The sequence below is a fragment of the Tetrao urogallus genome (assembly GCF_951394365.1).
Source record: "Tetrao urogallus genome assembly, chromosome: 1".
In the NCBI taxonomy this organism is placed as follows: domain Eukaryota; kingdom Metazoa; phylum Chordata; class Aves; order Galliformes; family Phasianidae; genus Tetrao; species Tetrao urogallus.
The window spans coordinates 126,927,625-126,944,084 of NC_136813.1; positions in this window are offsets into that span (position 1 = coordinate 126,927,625).

Sequence of the window (16,460 nt, forward strand, 5' to 3'; positions counted from 1 at the left end):
TGCACTCAGCTGCCAGCCATATCGATGCATTGTCCAGAAGCCCTCCTGATGGTCCTGTGACAAGCTGTGACATTCAGCAGCCACACACCTCAAAGCATGACAAGTTTTAGTGCAGAAGCACTAAACTGTGCTGCAAAGTAGGTCCTGCAGCACATCAAATTCCTGTCCAGAATCACTCATTCAGAAAACAAAAGAAATGTAATTCCAAGTGTTTAGGCCAGATTTCAAATATGCTCGTGTAATTCATCAATGAAAATGTGGTAACTTTTAAGAATGGCAGTGTATACAGAAATTCCTTATTTTGAGATCTTAGTAAGCGCCTGAAAAAAACCCAAACAGGTCAAGAGTTTAAATAAACATTTTCCCATACAGAGTGGCATACTTCAAAGAAAACTACAATCCACACAAGTACTACCAGAGTCCACAGAAACACAGGAACTCTTCAGGCAGGTAAAGCCAACTAAATGCTCCAATAAACGTGCGGGAGAAAGTCTTTTAATCTGCCCGCAATACAGCAGCGACTGAGAAAACACCCAGGAGGCCCCACTAAGGACCTCTGTTGTTTATTCTTGGTTAAGCTCTATTCACAAATAAACAGCCCTCACATTCCAAAGCCCAACTGTAAGGAACTTTATTAATTAACTTCGTATCTTGCTGAGAGTTGACCAGTTCAGATTTACTGGCACCAAACAAGCCGTCTCTCCATGTGACAACGCACACGTCAGCAAAGAATCTGACAGCTCTAATTGTTTTTCTGTCCATCACCATGCAGAGTATTATCTCAATTTAGCAAGCCAGCAAGTGCATTCCCCCCCAGTCAGCACACAGAGCACAGCCTGGCATTCAGTGCAGATCGGTTTTAGCCATCTGTTTTCCTAACATCCACCTTTAAAAAAAACTGAGGAGAGTCATCATTTAATAATGAAATATTTGCTGACACTTCCCATTTTGAAAACAGCGTTCACCAAAGCAGCAAGCGGTCTGAACAAAGCATCACTGAAACAGTCCAAGCTTAGGGGAAACATTCCCATTATTTTCCTTAAAGGGCAAACCGTTTAAATGGACTAAATGACAGTGGTGAAACACCAAAAGCTGTCTGCCGTGTCAGCTTCTGTAGGAAAGATGATGGGTGTGTAGGATTGAAGGGCTGCATGCCCCACTGGCACTAGTGGGAACCTCTCCCAGATCTCTCAGTCACTAAAACTGAAAACATGCAGACTTTAGAAACGTATGATTCGCGTGCTGGAATCACTCTGTCTCCTTCAAGTTTCTAAACAAAGCCCATTGGTAGTACAGCAACAAGCTAGGGTTATTCTGGTTACCAGGACTGTGCGGTAAGTTTATGTAAGTCCAAAAAACTAAAGTTTTGGCTGTACACCTCTCTCTGCTTCCCAATCATAACTCCATAAATCCTTTCTATTAGCGTTTGTTTTCCCTTCGTCCATCTCTTGTTCTTTATTTGCGGACAGTTAACTCGTGTCCATTAATAGCTTCTTTGCTTTTCTGCTGAGGTCTCTTCTGACAGCCCCAAAGAGACTGTTCAACCCGAAGCTGATGTCCAAAACGTACGTCACCTTTCTGCAATAGAGAAAGCAAAATAATCCTCACCTCCAATAGCACACAAACTTCTCATTAAAGCCAAAGGAAAGGGTGGGGAAAAGAAACTCACTTGAGGTTTCACAATCCCCTAAGTTCAAAACGAGTTCATCTTACACATAATACCTTATTTTAGCAGTGACGGGGAATAGGAATGGAAAGCTAATTTACTGAGGAGAGGCACAAAGCCAAAGCCTGTCTCCTGAGCACAGCTTTCACCTCTCCCTCTGTTTTCTAGTCACCAGCTTCCCAGTGACAGGTATTTCTGGTTGGAACCAAGCATCTGAAACTGGACAGCCCCCAGCTGCAGCCCCCAGCCCTCTCCCCCATGCTTTTTTTTCCTGTCATCTTGCCCGCAGCCCCTCAACTATGTAGTTTGCTGTGCATTTAGCTAAGTTCCCTACATTCTTCCCCTGTCCTACTTGGCTCAGATCTTGCTCTTTCAGACATTTGTCCAGTTTTTGAAAGAAAACAAACTTCACCATAAATATATGTATATATATATGTATATACATATGTCACACATACATCCTGGCTATGCCTTCACAGCTGGCTCACAAATAACAGAAAGGCTGCTCCTTCAACCGAAGACAGACCGAACTCTCCAACTGCAATGTGCTTTTCCTCTTAAAAACGCATTGTCCAAGCCGATGCCCTTGTCATAAGCATCAAGTCATGAAAAACCCTCAGAACTAGGATAAAAATGTTTATTTCACCCCATTTCTGATTTTTACAAGGTTCACAACTGAAACTAGTATGCTAATCAAATCAAGGCTAAAATTCTGCTTCAATTGGAATGAACTGTAGAACTTTGACCAAAGCACTCCAGTAACTTTCCGGTACCCCCAGCAAACAATCAGCATGCTATTCAATATAATTTCATTCAAAATTATCTATCATCAAAATTGTACAGAGCTTGCTGCTTTTGCCTTTGCTTCTCATTCTATGCATTATGGCCAAGTTGTGCTTCTTGCCTTTCCCTATGACAATCCCACCTGGGGCTTTGATCAGGTGGACTGCTTGTTAGTTGGATGCTATTCCTAACAACAGTTAGTGCAAGCAAGGGTCAACTGAGAGGAAAAGAAAAAAAAAAAATCACTCAAATACAAGTAAGTCAGTTCAGATACCCCCTAAAATGTTTCTGAACATGTAGAAGAGCGTGGACTTACCCTGGTGTGACAGGGAGCCAAATGACAGACCTATCCTTCCATATAAATTCTGGTATGGAACAATAAAGTAACATCTTCCAGCTGAATATGACTGCAAATAGAGCTGGGCTGGATACAGGAAACAAGCTAGCTAGCATTTAATGAAAAGCTTCTTCCCTGGGACTGATGAACAAAAAACTCACTGCTTCCCACCAATAATCAGGAAACCCCCCATGACAGGTTCAAACCAAAAAGCCACATGGACACGTTTCATTAGAAAGAAACACACTGTGGTGGTTTTGAAATGAGTGCACAACTTCCTTGAAAAAGAAGATGTTTGTAGAGAAGCAGCATCCAATTCTTTCAGTGGGACAGACCTATTCCCTCTTGTGGAGTTCTATTCTTTGGACACACCAGAAAAGCGCTACAGAAGAAAGAAGCGCTATAGAAGAGAGGTAATAAGCACTGCTTAGAACAAACAAACCAAACCAAACCCACAACCATGAAGATGACAGCACTGAGTACAAGTTGAAGAGTATGTGTAAGCAGCAAGGAATTTGCCTCACATGAGACTGGCAGAAAGATGGTCTAACACATGACTGTGCAGAGCAGACCAACCCTGAGATGCCACAAGTGTTATCCAAGTCACTACACACAGTGTGACAGATCAGACAGCACTAGTATGCAAGTTCATATGAATTCTGAACCACAAGAGATTGTTTCAAGCAACAATCCACTGGAAGTCTTGCCTCCAGATAACCTAGAACTCCAAAAATCAGTTTCCCAGACAATTACTAGTTGACCAGCATCCAAGAACCCTCAAAAGTCTGGTCCAGGAGCTGTTGATTCCTTTGCAGTTTCTCCTTGTGCGCTGCAGCTAACAGTGCAATGAAACAGCATGGAAAAGAAAGTGTTCTGAAGCAGAGGAAGTTACAAGTTGGTATTTTCCTTAATTACAGACCAACCCTCATGTCTCCCTCACAGCACATGCACAAACAAAACAGAACTGGAAGAGCCTCTTCTCTTTGTATTATTGAGAACCAGCCAGAAAGAATTAAGCAGTTCTAATAAAAATAAAGGTGAGGGAATAGAAGTGGACAGTGATAAGAGCAAGTAAAGAACTCGCTCGCATATTTTGCCATCTCTTTTAAAGTTTAGATTTGTCAGTGACAAAATTATCAACTGAATTATTAAGTTGAAATGAAATAATTCCTCCAAATGAGAAATTTTAATTCACTTTCCAGTTTCAATCAACTTCGAGAAACATGCATTTTTAGGGTGTCTTCTTCCCTTGTACCAGGGAATCATGTTCCCTAGTACAATTACGTTCCACATGTAATCTTTGTTTCCTTTTCAGCTACACACAAACAACTGTCTCACTGACTCAAAAGCCTCAGCACAGCTCCTCTCATCCTTTTTTCTCCCTCCAGTCAATGAAAGAGAATGGAGCCTGAACCCAACTCTTTACTCCCTGCTGATCTTTAATGACTAAAGGCCACACCACTATAGCAAGATCATTCTCAAATTCATTAAAAGGCTTTCAGTGTTCTTTCTCCAATATCCTCAGCTACCTTCATTAAACTGCCTCAAGACTACAAGTAATGAACTGAAGAAGCCTGAGATATCATTTAGCAATGATTTAACTGCAGCAGGAAGCAAGATCCACCAGTTTGAAAGCTGTGCTACAGGAGATGAGGTAGCCTGAAAGCTTCATGAACACAGATTGCATCTGTAAATCATGCACCTTCACAGAAAACCAACTTCTAACCCCCTGTCACCAATATATTTTGAAGAGTGGAGCAATAATGCTTCCAAAAACATCGTACCATCTATCTTTACCTATTATTTTGGAGCAACAAGGTGTTCAAAATAATTGCATTTCTGGACATTTCCAGAGCACCACAAAATGAAACATACAAACCAGCAGGTGAACTAATTAAACAAACAGCTTATTAAAGGTTTTTTAATTTGGTTACCAGTAAGAACAAAACACTGAATTTTTAACAGCAAGTTTTACACACTCACACTTGAATTAATTCCACAGGAACAACACTGAAAGTAATGCTTTCCTTTCCCTAAGATTAGAGACAAAAAGAATCTATGCTCCACATAGATATGAGGCATAAGAACCCACAGGCCAGATTTTGGTTACAATTTCAAAGCAAAGTCTAGAACCTGAGTTAAAAACATTGTAGTTAATCCACGGACCAGCAAATCAGAACAGTATCTGATGCAGTGCTTGCTTTTCAGCTCTGGAAATTGTTAGGATTTATTTTGATACAACTCAATCACGTTCAAACAGGATTAATCACTAAATCACAATGTTGAATCTGTTTTGGTATTAGACTATCATCTGCAAGTGGTCTTGCACGAAGCACTTGTTTTCCTCACTTGACATTGCAGCTACCATCAAAATTATAGCATGAAATATCACAGACCTACTGGACGATGAAGGTCTGAACGGACATGTCCTGAGAAGCCTCAGTTCTCACCACAAGTTCTAGGCAGGGTGGCTTTCAGCAGCATCACTGCAGAAGTTAGGACAGCTAGCAGCTGGGATGCATTTTATTCTGTGGTAGAAGATATCCTCTTCTGGGTGTGTTAGTAAAGGAGACCGTAGTGCATATACACTGTGACAAACAGCTCAGAAAAGTCACATGCATTAAGTAAGTATCTTGTGATTCATGGTCTCAGCTTCAACAGGTATGCATTTACCACACTGTTTTCCAAAGCTCTGTGTTTGTTCTTCATTAGCATCAATTATACAGCACATTTGACAAAATGGCAACCGCAACGTTATTAATAGCAGCAATATTAAGTGGAAGTCACGTTTATCCAACTCTTCTGTGGTCTAATTACTGTGTGGGAGTGAAAGAAAACAAAATAAGCCATTTCATTGCAGCACAGATATTTAAATGAAAGCTACAACACATACAGAACACTTTAAAGCTGGCTTATACCTCTGGGTGCTCCAGCTTCAAAGAACAGAAAATAGGTCATGCTCTCCAGTTGGTTTCAAGGAAGACACGGTCCCACCCATCCACACTTCCCTCTGTTCCTTTACCATTTGTCTGCAAGCCAGCTGAGGGCTTGCTTGGAGATACTTGTGTGCAACTGCCGATATTTACAACTGAAGGCAATGAGGTAACGTGCTCCATTTTGGCAAGAACTGGTTTAACCCTTGTTTTCGTAAGGCTAAATCTGTTTGTTACATTTCAGACTAGCACACATGCAATGCTTGCTGTGGTTTGTCATTTGACTACAGCTACCCTGAGTCGCAGCTGTCAAAATGAGGCGCTCCTCAGACTCCAAATGTGAATTGAGGGCAAATTTCATAAATATCGGCATAAAACAAAAACATTACTACACTTCCCACATTTCAAAATTCATCAAAACTTAACGCTGTCCTCAGCCTCATTTTTGGGAAGATTACCTGCTATTTCTCCACTTCAGTGCTTGCACTGAAGAACAAAGGGGGAAAATACACTCTACAATTGAAGTATCTATTTAAATGTGAATTAGCTTAAGTTTTACAAATCAATTAAAAACATGGCTTAAAAGCCATGGTACAACATGACTACTGTAAAGAAATCTTGCCGTAATTAAGTGAAATTCCTAACAGAAAAGTAAGTGAGGCCTTTTCAACTTAATCAATATAAAAGGTTTAAAAAATATGGTAATCTCAAGGCTTTATTGAGAGAGATTACATTATCATTAACCGTTACCTAAAAACATTTTTACACCATTCTCCTAGCAGCCCTGAACCCAACCAGCAAGATGGAGATGGAACACATTTCTACAAAGAGTCTTTAAATAGTTAGGGCAATTAAGAGAAAGAGGGGGAGCTTCTTTCTAATATTTATGCTTGGCTGGCTATGTTTACTTCCGTGTTTCCCCAAACACAGAAACTTATTCACTTCTTCTGTTCTCTATTTATAGGACTCAGCTTATCTGTTACACATCTCCCCCTCCAGATAATTGTGAGTTTGTTTAATAAATCAAATTACCCAAAATCTGAGGTAATTGTAGCATACAGCTATAGTTTATGGACTCAAATACTTCAACTGTATTGACTGAGTTCCCTGAGTTCTGCTTTCGGTGCTGTGTTGCTGCTACAGCCAGTTCCAAGCCATGTTTCCTTTGCTTTGGCCAACTGGCGATGCTGTCACAAAATAGCTAGAGAACTGCAATTTTACCTGAGGACACGAATACACTTACATCTCTCTTCTCTACTCAACTGATAATTTTAGCAAAACTGTTACGAGCTTCATACCTTCCAAACAACCAATTCCCTTTAAGTTTGGCTAAAACCAACTTAAGAGGCCCAAAGCTTACTGGGAAGGGACAGAAATCATAGAGATGAGTAACAACACAACATAGGCTTCTCTTTGAGAAGCAGTCTTGCAAAAATCATATATGCCTTTCATAGGATGACCCAAGAAATAGCTGTTCAGGAAAAACAAGATTTTATGTGAAAAAATTCACAGCAACTAAACAAAAGTTACAGCCTGTAATACCAAAGGAAAATGGTTGAAAGATCAAATTCAATATAACAGGAAAGGGGTATTTTCATGTTCCTTTTCTTACCTTCTTTCTCTTTGACAACAATCTGTAAATCAGCATCACTCTTCACTCGCATTTCACTGTCATATTTTCAAACAGTATATTTTGTGCCTTCTTTCTAAGACACAGCCTTGCATTACAGGCCATACAGCTACAGATTTTCTCCTTGTGTTCTACTGACTGCATACTCCTCCTCACTGCATCCTCAGAAAACTCACCCTGTCCATTCACTTGTTTGTCCAGACGGTTTCTGAAGCCAGCAAACTTGGCAGAAGCAGGGAGTGTGAAGTAGCTCTCCTCTTTCTCTAGTACTGTGATCTACATATTTTCATTCAGGAAACCCTGCCAAACTTAGCTCCGCCCTCCTTGTTTCTCATGCATTTTTCCAAGTGAACTGTGAAGCAAAGTATGCTTCATTTGCAAGAGATGTTTTAAGCACTCACATAAAAGAAAATCAAATGACTGGCTAAATCTCATCATCCTCCTTCATGTTTTCCCTCACCCTGCTTCTCCACCATACCTGCCAAAACATAAAGGATCAGCAGGTGTCATGCTGTGACCCTATTATTTTTTCACCCCTACCTAACTCATGCTATTCTACACATCTCCATGGATCCCTGGCGTGCCTACATACACCTTGGGCAAGCTGTAACCTTTTTGGAAGCCAAGGCAAACAGTGATCTGCTTTAAGAGCCTTTCAGGAATACAGTTGTACCACTAGAAGGAATTTCAGTATCATTTCTCCTGTTGTGGTGAATCTTCACCATATGTTCTGAGTTTAATTACAAGACGCCTGGGATGCCAGGCCTTGGGACTAAAGAACATCCAGAATTCAACAAACAGCAGTCCAAATTAAACAAAAGTGCAGCTCAGCAGTTCTGCAATGCTGTAACCAAAGCCGAAGTTCTTGTGAACTTTCTGGGCTCCATAAGCCCAGTTTATCAAGTACAAAGTCCAGTTTGCTTTTTTTTTCTTCTTTTTTTAAACAAACAAGCAAACAGAAGATCCAATTAAGCTATTTTTAGTTTCCACTGCTCTTTCTTACCAAACCTCAATTTGTACCCACTCTTTTCCATAGAAGTACAGAGGACAGGCTGTATATTCCGGAGAGCTCTTTGCTGCTGGAGTTACAGAGGGTTAAGGAATTAGAAGTTTCTAGCAGATCTTACTAAAAAGAGTCTGGTGGTTGCTGGCATTTCTAATATTTATTGATCTGTAGCTACAAAAGTGTACAGTACCAGGTGACATTAAGAGGCCAAAATAGCTTATTAAGCACAATCACTCAGCAAGCATTCTAGATGTTGGACAGGACTCAATGTTTCTGCTAACTGATAAGATAATAAGCGAATAAAGACCTAGAAACCTAGAATTATCCAAAATATACAGCATTAATGAGTTCAAACACCCAAAACACAGCATTCAAATTAAATATATATATTTATACTGATATATATATATCATATATATATATGCATATGCACATATATATATACATATATACATATACATATATACATATGTACATACGTATATATACGTATACGTACATATATATGTACATATATATATACATACACATATATACATATATATACGTATATACATATATACATATGCACATATGCATATATATATGCATATATATAAAACAGTATATATATATATATACTGATATATATATATATATATCAGTAAAAAGAGAACGAAATGAGAAGTGTTTTTTTTTTTTTTCCAATTATGCAAGTTAAAAAATCACATTAAATGTCGATGTCCAAATTATCAATGTTGTTTCTGAGCATCTTTATCAAGAAGAAATCCATTCCTCTAAAGATGTACGAATTTAGCGATTTGGGGATTCACCATTCTGTGGTTTAGACATCTTTATCACAGTTGTACAGAAAGCCTTCTTGTTTTTAACACGTAAAATAGAGATGAGCACAACCTAGTTTTGCATGATGTGTATATAATGCACACCGGCTTAAATAGCAGTGCAATTCCCTGGGACGTATGCATTCCTGAAAAGGTGTCAATAAAGTCCTATTCAACAGGAACTAATTTACATTCTTAAAGTGGCACATGCTTGCGTGCTTTCTGTGTTCAAGAGGCTTTGATCTGCAGGAAGTGCTGAGGCCACAGCCCTGCCCAAGATTGATGTACTCCATTGACATGAAATTTTTATCACATCTGCTAAGTTCTCCATCTTTCTGTTTTCATTTTGCTTAAGGTTTCCACAATGTGTTTTCATTCCAACAGCAAACCAATCTTTTAAAAATTATTTTAGACAAGTAAACATCAAGTTTTCTAAGAACCTCCCTGCATTTTAGTCATCTAAAGAGCCCTATTCCTGCATTTTCTCATCTCAATTATAGGAACAACTTCCAGTCTCACCATACCTCTCACTAGGTGACTGCATTTTAGCCTTTGTCACAATACAGAGAAAAAGGTTCCAGAACCAACCAGAGTCTCCCTTTTCCTGCATCTTCTCCCTTTCTTCTTTTATTGTATAAACAATGCAGCCACTGGCACAGACAGAGGTAAACACAATAGTAGAATAGAGTAATACAATGTCTGAAAAGATATCCTGCAACTTCACAGAGAAAATTAGTGTGGTCATTATGCTTAACTTCACTGTAAAGACTACTGTATGCTTTATGGGGAATGTATTAGGAAGGCTACAACAATTATAATTGATAGGACGAGGGGGAACGGTTTTAAACTAAAGGAGAAGAGATTTAGATCAGATCTCAAGGGGAAATTCTTCACTGAGAGGGTGGTGAGATGCTGAAACAGCTTTTCCAGAAAGGTTGTGGATGCCCCATCCATGGTGGTGTTTAAGGCTCGGTTGTATTGGGCCCTGGGCAGCCTGGTCTAGTGTTTGATTAGCAGATGGCTAGATCTAACCCTGTCTGTGGCAGGAGATTGTTGGAACTAGATGATCTTTGAGGTCTCTTCCAACCCAAGTTGTTCTATGGCTCTACAATGGTTATCTGGTGGGGAAAAAAAAAGCATGACAAAGTAACAAAACTCACCAGGGCAGTTCTCAGCACTTCACAGTCCCGCTTCTCAATGTTATCTATATCCACTCAAAACCAGAAGAACTTGACTGGTCAAATCTTTATCAGTTTACAGTAGAATGTTCTTTTGTAAGTACCCATAAAGGCACCCCACAATCAGCCCCTTGAAAAGGCACTGCCTTTCAGAACCAGTTGTGCTCTGCAGATGCAGTTGCATGTCTCTGAAGGGCAGGGACAGGGAGTGGAAGGATTGCAAGTCAGATCCCAGACTGTCCCTGAATCCCTAGAAGACACCTTCAATTCTGCAGTCTACAGTCTGCATACTGATATTGGCAAAAGAATAACAGATTCCCTGACCTAAAGATCACAGTAAATCACCTTCTATGCTTTTGTACCATAGCTTAAATTCAATTGCAGTTTGCTCCCCAACAGACTGATCAGCCTAAACTTTGTCCTGGCACAGTTGCTATCACTGCCTGAAATCTCAAGCACTTAAAACCTGTGCATACACAGTGAACACTATCAATATTAGTAATACTGTGATTTTTCTGTAAAATGACATTTTGCTGCACATGCATTACAAGAAGAAAAGTACAATCAACATTTTGAGCTCCTATTTCCCCAGCCAAGCTCTGCTTGGAAAGGAAGCAGTTCCTTTCACCGAAATATCCGCATCCTTTGTAGGTGGTCGAGTCTGTTGCCCCTTATGTCCTCCCAGGGGAAGAAAAAAATCTGTGCATGGAAAGATATGAGTTTCCAGCCCTCGATGTGGGAATAGTCCATGGAAGAGAAAGCCTTTAATTAAAAACAACTTTGAAGCCAAAGCCCTGCTTGTTCAATTATTCACAGTCCTTGCTTATAAAAGCTCACTGGGATCCTAAACACGGTAAAAGTTGAAACATTTAGGCCAAACTAACAAAACTAGCGGGCTTTCAGTGTTAGTAATACGTAGTATTAAAGCAATATTAAAGCAAGAAAATGTATATCCCGAGACTACAATACTTCCAAGCTATTACCGAAATATGCATTTCCACAAGGTTAATGCACATTCAACTATGGCATAAAGCTGAACTGCAATCTCGTCCCTCTTACCAGCAAAAGAATAAAGCTAGAGAACAGTATCGCTTTATCTGAATTCCACAGCTAGGCCTGGGGTCATGCTGTTTCCATGTGCAAACACCATGTGGCATATCCTGTGCTTTGCTGACAAGAGGCAATCTAATACTATGCTTCTGAATCCTAAACAAACAATACTGTAATCTACTGTCAGCTGCACAGTAACTGCTGCACTCTGTCAAAACATACATCTAGGATATACACGCTAAGAAAACCTGCAGGAAAAAAGATCAGATACCAGCCTTCCTGGAGTTCTCCCACTTTCATCCACATGCCATCATCCCTCAAACATCATGTTATAAGTACAAAAGCACGCAGGGATTGGAATTCCTAACTCTGAAACAGAACATAAATACATTGCTACATCATCAGTTTTAAAAATATTACTTAGAATAACAGCATCAGAACACATATGTATCTGAGCAGCACAGTTTCAGGCTTGCAACTCAACTGCAGCAGCTGATAGTACTACTGCCAGAAGTGACAGGAAAGCTTCATAGAGCAGTATTTCAAACAGCAATGAGTGACAAAACAAGAAACAGCTCAGTAGGGCTATATTTTCTGGTAGGACAGACCAGGAGCAAGACTTTCTTACAGGCACACTGGACACTGCTATGTTATTTCTGGCCTCCTGAAACAGATTTCATAGGATGTGATGCACCAGAGCTCCCTTATCAGTGCAGAAAAAGAAGAAGGTAGTTATTCAGGGATAAGCACTGATTAGCAGTGCAACACACGCAGGGATGGATGTGGCCACGAGCCTCTCCTGCTCTTCTGTGGGCTCTTCTGTGGGGTGGGAGAGCTAGTCTGATCACTGTCACAGCTCAAAGTCCTTCTCAAAGACCCTTCTTTGAGTATCTTCTTACAGACTCTAGATTTGAATACTGGACCAAAGGATGATAAAGAATAGCTCAGTGCAAGTTCTACACTTCCCTTTCCATTGTTCAAATAGCCTCAAGCTCCATCTTCTACTTAAGGTAAGTAACTATGCAAGATGAAGGCAGGGCTCCTTCCTTCTGTTGAGGTGTTATGAGGCCAAGGAAACAGTGCATCTGAGTTGGAAGGGGAAACTAAACATTTTAATTCTATAAGCCTGATAATTAAAGGCACTGTCATGGTATGAAATAATCTTCAGTAATTAATACTGTTTACATGGTTTTAATTTTAAAAATCCTTTCAAAAATTCATGCACTATCTTGGCAACAAAGACTACAAGTCAGGAAGCTAACAACAGACGTATGCCAAAGCACAGGGAGAAAAGTGTGCACCGGGGTCTCTAGTACAGAATCACTAGGTGAAGTACAGCAGAAGTCACTTCTTAAAACACTCTATTAAGACCAACAGTGACTAAAATGGGACCAGATGTATATCCCTGCATGAGCTACTGAGAACAAGAAAAAAAAAAAAACCAAAGCTTTTACAAAAAAGCTAAAAACAAAAAATTCATCCATTTACCATTCCCAAAAGCACTAACCAAAGGGAAGAAAGGAAACCTAAAGACAGATGCATCAACACATTAAAACTGAAAAACCAATTCACTGGTAGTATTTTATACATTCAGCATTTCTGTATACTTCAGGGATGGCAAGTTCTGAAGAAACCAAACTCCAAAGCTAAACAGTGCATCAACTTTGTTTTAGGATACACTTTTGAGAAGCACTGGATCATGCAGACCAGTTCCAGAAGTTTCTCCATCCTAAATTGCTCTGATTTTTACTTGCTGGTCAATATGTAGGGCCAAATTAATACAAACACATCCAATGACAGTTTGAAGCAAAGAAACAAAGCCATGCTATAGTTGAACTGTCGGGTTTTTGTTTTGTTTTGTTTTTTACCCGAAACAACTTTTAAGTCATGGATCAAGCAGGACCAAACGTTGATATGAATCACCACCAGGAATAGTTATTAAATTCTGATTTCTGCATCCAAAGAGCAGTCAGGACAGATAATCAGTCCTGTAGGGCCAACAGAAAAGCCTTAAGATTTCTTGCCTCTGCTGACACTTCTGATGTTGCAGGATGCGAGGAAATGCAGGACAATAGAATAGTGGTGTTCACAGACTGGCTTTTCTTTTTTTTTTTTTTTTTTTTTTCCTTCTTTAAATGGCTTGCAGATGTCAAGCTGCTCTTTATAAAACAGGACTTTTGCCTTGAAGCCCAAAGGTAGTTATCTAATCTATGGTTAGTTTTAGCCTTGAAGTTGTCTCTGTCAGACCAAAGTGCCAAGGATGTTGCCTTGGCCCACACACAGTGGTAGAAAGTGCTCACTGTCTCAAAGGGTGGAGCCCACCACAGAACAGCATTATTTCCACACTCCCTGAAAGACAAATGGATTTACCCAAAACCTTCCGAAATAGCACAACACAAAGGAATTTCTGTTAATGCAGAGCTGATGAGATCTACGCAGAACTTCCTTAGCCTGGTTTATGTGCCGTGGCACTACTGCCAGCTCACTTGGTGTGGGTAGAGGCTGCAACCTCAGCAAGGAAGTTCACCTGAATCTCATGCAGAGATCTTTAAACTGGCCTCAGACCTGAGCACAGACAACAGTAAATCCACTGCATTAGTCAGACTACAGTCTCAATATTTAGCTAGTGTTGGCACTGCAAAGACTACAGACTCCAAATCCCCTGCATGACTCCTGAGAGAACACAAAGATCGGTTAACAGGCTGTAGTAACTGATTATGCACAGGTATTTGCTCATTGCAATAAGAGAAAGCTAAACACAAAGGAAAGCACTAAAGCACAATGTAAAGCTTAATTAAACATAGGAAATCCTAATTCAATTAAAATCCAGTTTGGCATAAATCACTGCCCATGAGTTTATCGTTTAAGCAGCCGAACAAGCACAGCCCTGCTCTCGCTTTAATAGAGGAATCGGTCCAAGTAGGCCAAAAGTCAGCAAGTGCAGAGTGTGAGATGCAGTACTGAGAGACATGCAAGTTTTGTTAAATAGTGAAATGAATGTCATGAAAGCCAAACAGAGCTGTTATGGGAGCACTGCAGCACTCAGATTGAGCTTAGAGCTGGAGAATTCTGCGTCAGAAACACCGGCCCAAGCGTAACAAGACACAGGCACAGCTGAGCCTACAGCACATCTTTGTAGTTTTGTCGAGGAAGGCAGCTGGCAGTTTTAGAACATATTTAAGAACTATTAATGCTTTATTTTATTTAAAAAACAACCTTGTACATCTACGCTCAAGTTGCATGGGGCTTTGAGCAACCTGATCTAGCTGTAGGTGTCCGTGTTCATTGCAGGGGAGCTGGATTAGACAACCTCTAAACGCCCCCTTCCAACTCAAATGATTCTATGACTCCTGCTAACTTTCAATTTAATTTTAGAAGCTCTGTTTGTCTTTTCCTGTGTTTACACAAACAAGGCAATCGGCAACAGCCCACATCAACACTGGGGATTTTCAGTGCATCACAGGATGTTTCCTGCCCATCTGCTAACGCAGAACCAGTCTGCATTTCCGTGCACAGTAGGAGCACTGGAAAAATGAATTTCTTCAAGCCACTCTATGGATTATTTTCTCCTTTCCTGACACACTGCTTCCCAATGTTTACTGAATAATCTATCTAATTTTCCACTAACAAACTAGGCCCCAAGCTAAGGAGGTTTCAACATGTGCGTAGCTTAGAACACACCAGCAGATTCGTAGGAAAATAAAAACATACATATAATGCCTCTTGAGATCAAGTATCTGACTGCAAACATCTTTAAACAAACATCTTTAAAATCCTGTCTTTCTCCAAACTGGGACAGAACTGAATCAAAATTACAAGCCTCTCAAAATGCATTCTGACATCACACCAAATAACTGTGCTAAAACTATGCAGTTTCACTTAATGAGCTACTGAAAGTGTGCAAGCGCACACATCTTACCCACACTGCTTTAAGGCATCCTTACTAATAACTCAGATTGATGGGAATGCCTGAGGATGAAACAAAAAGCTGAGAAATTTGTTTCATTCACAAAAGTTGTTAAAAAAAGAAAAAAAAAAAAAAACAACTATTTTTTTCTGTTCTGGAAAAAAATAAAAACTTTGCTGTCAAATTGGACAAGAGCACTCTGAAAAAATAATTCCTCCCCACCACAGAGCTGCGTATCATCACAGAATATTTGCTTTCAGATTAATTCTGGAATCTTAACTTTTTGTTTGAAAGCACATGGGTTTTTTTCTGTGCATGTGCAGGAACAAAGCCACATTATAGAATTCTTTGTGCAAAGCATAATACTGGTATTACAGATTCCAGGTGTCGGATTTGTTCAGCTCTGTAGCAAGAGGTGTGGTTCTACACCTTCCTGAAGAAGCTTTACAACATCAAATGTCTTCTCAGACTTAGCAAAGGTTAATCAAATGATATATTAAATTAATTTTTAAAGTACAAAGCTAGACTTAAGAGTGAAGTGGAAAAGGGACTCATGTTTCTCTTCCTATTTAGTGATGAAATATCTGATTCACTTGAAGATACTAGTGCCATTTTTGCAGCTTTGACTAATGGGATAGATTTTGACTCCATTCAATGGTTATTTTTATTTCCTCAATATATTAATTATTAAAACCCGTGTCCTACACAAGTAAAATTAAAGGTAAACTTCATTTCCAGAAAGCCTAAAATTCCCATTCTAAACATTCTGAAGCTATCTTTTGTAGGAAGTAATGTGCAGAATTGCTGAAACTTAATGGAAAAGGAGAAAGAAGATTGTAACAGACCTCCAAAAGCAGAACTGCCTTCTTGCCAGAGAAATGACTAACATGCATTGCAATTAGTGCAGAAATCAATATTACGTTTGCATTTGCTGGCTGGTAAAACATTTTCAGTAACAGCTATGCAAACACAAATGTTCAGTTGTTGTTAGCTCCAGTAAAGTAATATGCACAAATTTTTTTCCATCCAATGTGTAATGACTACTTATGCAATGCTCATCACATGAGCTCTATGTCTTGCTCCTCTGAAGATCAGAATACTGCAGAATATAGAGACCGATATGTCAATTAAAAAGAGTCAAACTGTGAT